The following is a 10,863-nucleotide window of genomic DNA, read 5'->3' on the forward strand; positions in this document are numbered from 1 at the left end:
CTACAATTGTGCAACGCAAGGATTTTACCTGTGGTCGTGGACCCAAGGCTCTGGTGTGCAGACTGCCTGTGACCTCCTAGTCATGCTGATTAAATGTTGACACAGAAAGTGCACCGAGCAGGCTGGACACCTGGTCTCGGTGGCTGCCTGCTTTGTTCCTGCTGGCCGTAAATTTCTCCTTTTGGAGTCTGAAGATCTCCAGTCTTTATCTGCCATGGGCTTTACTCTGTTTTTCATGTCACATGTCAACTTGGGCGGCAATGTCCTTTTTAAATTCAGGGGTCCTGATTCTATATATAGAGGATGCTGCTTAATTAGACACTTGCCCCAACTCTTGGACAGAGGCCTGGCAGCCTCCAGCATGTCTCCTCTGAGATGCAACAGTATATCTGACCACAAGGACCCAGCTCAGGGACAGGTGCAGTGAAGCCAAAAGGATGAGATGAGATAAACAAGATCAGGTTCCCCAATTAAGGCTAATTGTAAGATGCCTTCCAAGCCTGAGACTCCCTGACTTAACAGGTATCCTTGGCCAGGCGGGGTAGCACACACCTGTAATACAGCACTAGGGAGGCTGAGGCAGGAGGATTGCTGTGAGTTTGAGACCAGCCTGGGCTCCATCATGTACCCTGTCTCTAAAAACAATAACAAAAAACTCTTGTTTATTTCATTGATCCCACACCTCGAGAGACCCACTGACTCAAACAGCCCACTCGCATTGAGCAACAGCTGGGCTGGGGCCAGTAGCTGTGGCCTTTGAGCCATTGTCACCAAGCTGGAAGAGACCTTGGGCCTCTTCAGATCCCAGTAGCGATTTCAAACGCATGTGTGCACCATTGCTTGGGCCAACATAGCGCCGTGCTGGTTTAAAAGACTTTTGCATAAAGTGCAGCCTGGACAGTCTATACCCTGTTAATTCACTTACTAAGACACTGACTCAGCCTCTGTCCCAGGCTCTCTTCCAGAACTGTGCCTTCTAATCAGTTGTCTCACCTGGGCCAGCACGTGTCACACCTCCAGGCCACTTGCCAGCCTGGCCCCAAGTGGGGAACAGGGAGCAGGTAACAGTGCACATAGGTAGAGGCCAGAGAGGGACACTTGGGACTGCAGCGGACAGTGCCTCAGCCTGCCTGCCAACAGACATGGAGGAAGAAGGACGTGACCAGGGGAGGGGACAACAGAGGAGAAAGGAGAGGTACAGAGCGAGGAAGGACTCGGAAGCCGCCTTGGCAGGGTCAGCCAGTCCTCTGCATAGGGCAGGCCTGCCCCCAACATGGTCAGGACGAGTGCCGTGGAATAAGGATTCCCGTGAGACTCAGGTGGCACAGGAGAAGAGAGGGTGGGGAAGGGAAGCCCGGAAGCTGGGTAGGGACTGTAGGTGTCAGGGCCCAGGGAAGTTGTGCGGACCTCGAGTCTCTCCATAACCAGAGTGGACAAGGAAGTTAAGAGGAGGAAAAGCTTCCTGAGAGAAAGCTGCTGAGAAACAGGAGGGTCCCCAAAGTGAGGAGCCCCAAGGCTCCTCGTCTGGGGATTTTTTTCTTTTTCTTTTTTTTTTTTTCTTTTTCCTTTTTATCAGTACCGAGGATCAAACACACGACTGCCTGCTTACAAGGCAGGCGCTTATGCCACTGAGCTAAATCCCCAGCCCCTGTCTGGGGATTTTTATACATGAAAAGGATCACATCTCAGGCCGCTCAGGGCCAACCTGAGGCCACCCTGAGGGGTTGCAAGTCAAGGACTTAAATCTTTTTATCTTTTAAAGGAGAATAAAACCCAACAAAACAGTAAAATCAATCAAACAAAGCAGTGAAAGTGATACAGAACTTAGAAGCAGGGTGATAGGAAATGAACTTGGTATCTCCACATTAACTGTCCATTCCATCAGACATAATCAAATTAATTCAAACAAAACAATAAAACCAATCAAAACAGAGCATTGACTAAAACAAAACAATAAATCAGAACAAACCAGAAGTGAGAACAATATTGGAATTCAAAAACAAGCGAGAGGGAAATCCTCCATATTTGCTGTATTGCATATGTCATCCTCCTAATAGATGCTCAGACCACCGGCCCCAGGCCTGCAAAGTCAAACACACAATACAAGCATGTACTGTTTTTGCACCTCCATTGTTGTTAGCTCCAGTGGTGGGGCGTGGAGGCAGCAAGGGTGGGATTCTTGATCCTCAGTCCACAGGGTTACAGGAAGGGTGAACTGGCTTCTTGCCGTGCTCCTCCCAGACCCAGTGTGGCTTCTGCTGACTTACAGAGAGGACGAGAGGCTTAGCTAATCTTGGTCCAACAGGGAAGCACATACATCAGAGGGGATGCATGGTCATCTCCAAGGGTCTATCTACAAGTGATGCAGAAAGATCAGAGGCACTTAAGGGAAGAGACAGGAATCTTGGGTCACCCATCTTGCAACTGCCACCTTATCTGGGTTCCCTGGCCCTGGCCCCGGGCCGATTTCTGTCTCCAGGGAGGGGCTGCAGGTCGGAAAGGCCTCCAGTTTGTCTCCAGCCACAACACTGATGTCTCTTGTGCTGACTCCTGCAAGCACTGTGGCTTTTTCTGCCTGTTAATTCCTGTCCAACTCTGCTGTCTACAACAGTCTGGGCTGGCACACCCAGAAAGCAAGGCAGGCCCACGGCTGTCTTTGAAAGATTGTGAACTGTTGGTGGCATCTAGGGACACATGAGAGGTCATTGTTGGGGTTTCAATTTAAAAAAAAAAAGTGTACGGTAAAGAAGCTGCTAGAGTATTCTGTCCTCAGGACTCTAGTTTGCGAGAGAGAAATTTGAAACCTGTGCCCGGCATGGTATGATGGCCAGTGATCCCAGCACTTTAGGAGGCTGAGGCAGGAGAATCTAATGGTCCAGGCCATCCTGGTTAACATATCGACTTAGCAAAACTGTATCTCAAAAGATAAAAAAGAAAAATAGGACTGGGAATGCAGTGCAGGGCAAAAGCCTTGGGTTCTAGGATAGAGAAAAGAGACAGAGATTCCAAATTCCAAATTCCAAGTGAAAAGAGCCTCTCAGGGCAAATCCTAGAGAGTCCAAAGAATTACAGAGTCACAGAAAGCCGCAGGGCAGTCAAACCTGGGCACGTGACACCGCAGAACACCCCTCCTTCCTCTTTTATCTCTGGCTCTCACTGTCTCCTTCTTCCTTCTGAGGGTGGCCACAACCTCCCAGGCGTCTATGGGGCCACTCCGGGGTCACATTCATGCAGCTCTGTGACCAGAAACAGAGCCAGCCCCAAGCTTTTCTTTATAAAAACCCTTGAAAGTTTTTGTTGATTTGTGTGTCTCTTTGGTATTGGCTATTGGGCAACTTTCCAGACCACTCACTGTGTCTGGGCAAGCAGGACGCTGTTGCGGCAAGCCAGGGTCACCTGTCACGTGTCCACCCCCGTGGCCAGGAGGATGGGGCCGTGGTACTTTGATGGGCCGCTTCCACAGGAGCCAGTGGGGAAAGAAAGAACCTCTGCTGAGGCAGGAGGAGCCGCCCTGGTATTCCAAAGAGAATTGCTGCGTCCTGGGGTGGGGATTGATGATCCATGACCATCACCTGGGTCCTCAGAGGAGAGTCCCAGAGTGCCTGAGTGATCCGCTGGAGGCCACTTGATCATTGCAGAAAAGCTGGACTCTCAGAGGCTGCCCCCGTGGACCAGCCTGCTTCAGACACCACCCTGGAGACCTGGGCTGGGCCGGATCGGATTGTTTCCTGGACCAGCAAGACCAGGCTGGGGCCAGGGTGGTCACTTAGTGCAGGGTGGTGAACCTACGGCACGCGTGCCGCAGTGCCCCATCTGTACCACCGAATGCTCTGCAAGGCTCACCATCGCCGACTTAACCAGTCAAGAACAAAAGGCAGGGGCTGGGAATTTAGTTCAGCGGCATAAGCAGTTCGATCTCTGGTACCAGTAAAAAAAGAACAAAAGGCACGGCTTGGGGAATCTAATAAAAACTTCAGCATATAGAGAAGTAGTGATGATTTACAGTGTGTGTGTGTGTGTGTGTGTGTGTGTACCTCTAAATAAGAGAAATAATATCACTGAAGTAATAAACATCTCTTCTGAGAGAAGGAAATGAACTTGGATTAGTGTTTTGGATAACTTGAGAAGCATAAGCCATTTTATTGTTCCTTAGTTTGATGGCTCTACAGAGAGTTTAAAACATTCAGATAATCTAAGACCTCTTTAGCTAACACTGATTTATTTCTCCTCCCCTGTCTGTCTTTTGCACCTTGTTAGAGGTCTTTGCTCTTGGCTATGCACCCAAATCCCCTGTGGAATTTAAAAATTGGATCCATTCACCAGGCCCCATTCCCATGCCTCACCCCATCGGGAGCTCCACTGGGTCCTCACCACCTGGAATGGACAAGGCCCCCACAACTTGTAGGAGCAAGGCCAGGCTGGGCTGTGAGGATTCAGCAGCTGAATGGTGGCGAGGTGGAACGGTTGGTCATCAGTGGGGTCAGGTGGACGCCATGCTAGATTATCTCCTCCTAAGCAAGTCAGGACACAGAGAGCTGCTCTTGGCCCATTGTGGATAAATGGCAGGGCAGAGGGGTGAGCTGTAAGAATAGGTTCAACTGGTCATGATGGCGCATGCCTGGACCCCAGCTGCTCAAGGCAAGAGGATTCCAGGTTCAAGGCCGGCCTGGACCTGTCTCAAAAAACAAAACAAAACAAAACAAGAAGATGCACTCTGGTGCATCGTGGATCAAGGTAGCGCTGTTGGGCAGCATCCAGCAGTTACTGCCCCCCTCGGGCAGTCCTTTCTGACACTCTTCCCTAGTTGAAGATGCTCCCTTTTCTTGTTGGGTGACCTTGGAAAAGCTGCTTGACCTCACTGTGTCTTGGTTCCCTTATCTATGTCATGAGATTGTTGGACTTGGGTCCTTTCTGTTCTTAGGCTTGATGGCTGCATCTGTTCCATGATAAGTACTTGGACAGGATGTGACTGTAAAGCCTGGAACAAAGCCCTCGGCGGTTTCATGTCTGTTGATGCCTTGTGTGTGGGACAAAGTGTCCCATGGTGCAGTCATCTGAGAAAAAGCTTATGCTAGAGTGGTGCCACACAGGTGTAACCCCAGCAAGTGGGAAGCTGAGGCAGGAGGATCCTTGAAAGTTTCAGGCCAGCCCAGGTCTCAATCAATAGAAAGAAACAGTTTTAAATGTGGTGGTTCCTGGAAAAGGTCCATGATGATTCGGTATTATTCAAATATAAAACAAGCACAATTGACAGCAAAAGGTGATAAGAGCACAGCCAAGAAGGGGGTGCAGGGGCATGGCTGCAAGTCCTGGAGGAAGTGGGGTGCCGGGGCTCCCTCAGCTCCCAAGATGAACGCTCTTTGTTTCAGTTTCTCCTCACTGTGAAGGCCCAGGGCAGGTCCTGCTGGACACGGGACTCACGCCTCCCCTTGGCCAGCCCTTCTGAAGGCCAGAGATCATCCCCACTCCAACCCCAAATTTTCCACTATTCCCCAGTCCAGCGACCAGGCCAGCGACCAGTGCCCACTGTTCATGGTGAGCAAGAAGTGGGGTTTGTCCCACAGCTTCGGAAATAGCACAGTGTTAACTGGGGACACGGAGGGTGGGCCTGATGAAAGATGCCTGAAATCCCAGCCATCAGGAGGCTGAGGCAGGAGGATCACTGCGACTTCAAGGCCAGGTGGGCTACATAGTGACTTCAAGCCCAGCATGCGCTGCTAAGTGAGTCTGTCTTAAAAAGCAACCAACAAACAAACACACAAGAGAGAGGGACCACTAATCTCCAAAATGCGTGCATGTTTCTGTCAGAGAACAGGAGAACCTTGGAATCCCCAGGCTGAGCTCAGGACAGTGTGTAGCCAGGGGAAGGTGACGGATTGTCAGTGGATGTGTGGCTGGAAAGAGGATGCACAGGGGAAGGGAAGGCTCGTTAAGCCCAAGATGGCCGAGAGGTCCCGAGAGGAGAGCCTGCCAACCTGGCTGCAGGGGTGCGGGGCATTTGTGTGGGGCTGTCACTGAGGAGGGAGGAAGGCTGTAGAAATGAGTGGAGGGAGGGATCGAACTGCGATGTGGAAGGTCTCAGGTCAGGCCCACGGGAGCCCAGGGGTCTTTCTGCTTCTTTATCAGCCGGACAGGCACAGGGGCCACCTGCCTGGGGTGGCATTACCATCCTCCTTCTGGGCCCTGCAGCAGCCAGGGGTGAAATCTTTAGGGAGGAGGCAAAGCATCATGACAGTCAAGAGTCCTCCCACTTGCTTTCCAGGTGAAGGGAGTCCAGGGAGGGGACAGTGGGGCAGTGAGCTGGGGCCTGGGTCCCCACAGCCCCAGCATTCTTGGAATTGGACCGGGAACTGACGGAGCTGTCGGTGTGCAGGAGAGAAATGGTCATCCGCGCTGGTGCCCAAGCTACCCATCATCAGGATCACGCGGAAGCCTGACAAATATAAACTCCTGGGCCCCATTTGTGGGTATTTTATTACTGGAGGGTCTGGGAGAAAGCCCGAGAATCTCTGCTCTTTATAAGTGCAAGTGTTACTGTTTTCTCGGCAGTCTCTCGGCCTGCCCCAGGACAGCCGTGAACCTCGTTCATTGTGGCATAAATGAGAGGAAACAGAGAGTCAGAGGAGGAGCAGGGTTAGACTGGATCCCCATGAACTGCCCCGTCACTTGCTTGCTGCATCACCGGGGCCAGTCCCTCGTCTCTGTGTCCCCTGATCCTCATCTGTCAAAGGAGAATCCTGACACAGTGGTCACAGCACTGACTCGCAGGGCACTGCTAGGGCTGTGTGATTCTGTATGGATGCAAAATTCACATCTGTGCCGGCAGCTACCGCCTGCTGTTCTGTGTGGCTGTGTTACCGGCTGCAGCTGTAGCAGACTGTCCTAAAATTAGGAGGCTTAAAATTCTGTGTGTTGCTCGGCAGCACTCGGTACTAACTGGGGCTCCAGGACAGCCAGAAGGTCCCCACCCACATGGTTTGGGCTTGGTGGCGGTCACCAAGAGTACGCTCTGCAGAGCTCAGTCCCCACAGGGCTGGGGAGGCTCCTGCCATTGGGGGCTAGGATCCAAATAAACCTCCCAGGAGCTGAAGGCAGAAGCGGAGACAGCAGAGGTCCTGCCTTGGGAGCTGCCCAGGGTTACGGCAGCACATCCCATGGGCTCCAGTTCCAGACCTAGTTCTGATAAAGGAGTTCAGTACCACTTTGGTTCGTGAGAATATACACTAACACCTTCACTGTAGTTATCTGTCAGAGGTGACGTTGCGCTGGGCACAGGGCTGCACGTCTGCAATCCCTGCTACTCTAAGGCAGGAAGGCCACAAGTTCAAGGCCAGCTGGGCAACTTAGCAAGATCTTGCCTCAAAATAAAATTTAAAAAAGGGCTGGGATTGCGAGGGTTCAGTCACAGAGCACTTGTCTAGCAGGTGCCAATCCCAGGACTGCCAAAAAAACGGGGAAAAGTCACAGTGCAGGGCTACCCTCTTCTCCATCATTGTGTGTCTTGTGTTTCTCTCCTGGAATTTTCTATGGCGAGTAAACATTATAGTTGTGATTAAAAATTACTTTTCTTCTTTTGAAACTACACATGAAGATTTTAAAGCTTCCTGTGAGCCAACATGGTGATAGTTCTACCAAAAAAAAGGAGGGGGAACGAGCTCAAATTAAGAGAGCACTGCCTGGGGGTTTAGCTCAGCGGCCCAAGTCCCTGCCTGGCAAGTGCGAGGTCGTGAGTTCTATCCTTGGTACCCCCACCAAAATTATATAGCACTGATAAAATCCCAGTAGCTAGGTTGGGAACAATGGAGAAAGAAAGCAGAGCAGGTCCTCAGCCTACACCGGTCACCAAGCAGGCTGGAGAGACCACAGGGCTGGGTGCTGAATTTAGAGGAGCAGAGAAGGAACTGGAGGACACGGGGCTTCTTTTGTGAAGGGCAGTTGTGACACAGCCGTGTGAGGAGGGGCTTTGGCGCCGCTCCTGCGGGATGGACATAGCAGCGACGCAGGGTGGCCTCGAGACCTTTCTTTGCGTGGGCCAGTCACGCTAGGACAAGGCTCTCACCTGCTCCCTGTTGAGTTGGAGACCAGATGCCAGCATTGGGGGTGGAAGAGTTGGGGGGGACCCGGAGATCAGAGCCCAGCCGTGGGAAGGTGACGGGCCAGTTCCTTCTGCTGTGTGAGCATTGGCTTAATGTGGGAGGAGAAATAAAACTCACGGCCATTGACTCAGGAAGCTTAGAAAACTTCCTCCTGGCTGGAGGCAATGACCCAAAATAAATGAGTCCTTAGGCTTCCTCTTACGAGCCCATTAATGGAAATGCCCTGCCTGTGAAATCACGAAGTGGCCAGCTGCCATCAGGTGGATGTGGTCATGTCCAGGCATCGAGTGGTCACTGAACCCCCAGCCTCAAGGTTCGAGAGCACTCGTGTCTAAATGCTGGCTCCTCAAGGCCGTCACCGCGGATGGTGGCAAAACCCCAAAGAGAAAGAAATGGTTGCAGTGGAAAGGAAAGCTGGCGGGGACGGGGGCGAGAGTTTGGGTTGTAACTGAGAGAGGAGAAGAGATGGGGCAGAGAAAGAGAGGCCTTGCCTCATCCTCCTTGTTTTTCTTTCTTTCTTTCTTTCTTTTTTTGGTACATAGAACTGAACTCACAACCTAGAGCTTGCCCGGCAGGCACTTATGCTGCTGAGCTAAATCCCCGGCCCTATAATTTTTTTTTCTTTTTATCTTTTGAGACAGGGTCTCACTATGCAGTTCAGGCTAGCTGTGGGCTCCCGTTGTAGCCCAGGCTGGTCTCAAACTTGCAAATGATTCTCCTGCCTCTGCCTCCTGAGTACTGGGATTACAGGCACACACTATCACACCCAGCTTGTGTCTCCTTATTTTTTGTTTGTTTTGTTTTGTTTTATAGTACAGGGAGGTGAATCCCACTGAGCCACACCCTCACTCATTATTATTTTTTATTTTGGGACAAGGTCCCTCTAAGTTCCCCAAGCTTGGCTTGAATTTGTGACCCTCCTGCCTCAGCCTCCCAAGTAGCTGGGATGCCAGGCATTTTCTACTGTGCTTGCCACATGTCCATGCGCATGTGGATGGACTTACTGGGGAGAAGGGGTCTCTGTGGCAGCCTCTTGAGTTGGGCTTTCCTGGACATGGATCATATGGATCAGTGTCGACTGTGACAGTGATGACAATCGTCTCCGTGTACCGAGAGTCTCCTGGGATGCTGTCCTGCATAAATGAATTCATCAGATCAGGCTTTGCAAGGCCCGGTGGCTACGGGGAGGTGACACCGTGGACATCATATGCTACTATGCTAGGCACAGTGAAGGAGGCGGGGAGAAGGCTGAGGGCAGAGAGGGGTAGGGATGGCGAGAAACAACAGTGGGCTCCTGAGGCACAGCCGCCCACTTCCTGGCCCTGGGGTCTACACCCCCTGGGTGTAAAGGACAGCACTGTGTCTGTCAGGGCCACCCTGCTGGCCGATGCTTAGGGCCTCTGACTTGCAGCCAGGACCCTCTAACTGCAGGAGAGCCCCCCACCCCTGAGCAAGAAGCCAGGCTCCCACTCAGCCTCCCTGCAGAGGACCACCCCTCTGTCTGTGCATCTGTCTGTCAGTCCACCAGCACCCCAGCTCCTTTCTGTTTGCTCCAGGGTGGCAGCTGGAGGATAACAGGCCCTAAAATGCACTGTGGTGGGGCAACCTGCCCTTTGCCGCACTGAGGGGAGCCCTGCCCCCAGCCTGGGCTGCGGTCACAGAGTCAGCTCGGGGTCAGCCGCTGCGCAGTGCCGCCTGCTCCTGAGAACGGCGGCGGCCCCTGTCCCCCAGGGTCAGGGCTCTCTCGGCCTTCCTGACTTCCCTGCACAAGTGGTTCCTCCAGCAGCCTGGGCTCCGGAGACTTCAGCTGCAGCCCCAGCCTCAGTGCCCACCCTGCACCCCGACAGTCAGAGCCCCAGCCTGCACCCCCGCCCTGTGCCCCTGCTCTTGGCCTCTGCCCCAGGCTTTCCACGTGGTCAGCACCACCATGAACCTTGGCCTTAAGCTGTGACAGTCCTGATGGCACCTTCCTGCTGGTTGGTGTAACTGCCCATGTCATGTGGTAGCTAGGAGTCCCTGGATGGCAAGGTCTGTGTCCTGATTGCTTCTGTTTCTCTGCTCCCTGGATAGATGGCACATAGTGGTGGCCTCCCTGACCCTTTTTGAGACAGGGTGTCCCTGTGTAGTTCAGGCTGACCTTGAACTCATAGGAATTCTCCTGCCTCGGCCTCCTGAGTCCTGGGGTTACAGGTATCCACCACCAAGGATGGCTAGTTGGTAATTAATCAAATGTCTCTGGAGTAGATGATGGAACAAATGAATCAATTATCAAACCAACTTTTTCTTTCCCAGTTTTATTCACCATTCTTCCATTTCCACACACACATATGCTGATTTTTTCACCAATGCTTCTTTTAGGATAATTTTGTCTCCCCCATTTTTACCTTGTCTGCCTGAAAGATGGTAAAACTCACCTCCTCTCTCCCCCTCCCTTCATACCAGCACAAGTGACATCCACTCGTGGGTTTACGTGTTTGTGTCTGTTTTTGTTGCACAGAGTCAGAATAGTAACAGTCTTTTGCAGGAAATTTCTCAAATGGTGATTTCTTTCCTGCCCTGCCCTAGTAGCTGACCTTGTACTCTAAGGCAGAGTGAGTGGCAGGAGGCGGAATGATGAGGTGATGGAGCAGAGGGGTGAGGAGCGCGGCACCGGCACCCTCTGGGAGAGGCTGTGCCGAGGGAGGAGGCTCTGCAGGCTTGCACGGGTTCTCACTGTCAGCGCGTAGGAGACCACATCTCGGTGGTACCCACCGCGTTGCCAGGCAAC

The sequence above is a fragment of the Cavia porcellus genome, unplaced genomic scaffold (genome assembly GCF_034190915.1).
Source record: "Cavia porcellus strain 051 isolate PalLab524CR breed Dunkin Hartley unplaced genomic scaffold, mCavPor4.1 scaffold_26, whole genome shotgun sequence".
NCBI lineage: Eukaryota > Metazoa > Chordata > Mammalia > Rodentia > Caviidae > Cavia > Cavia porcellus.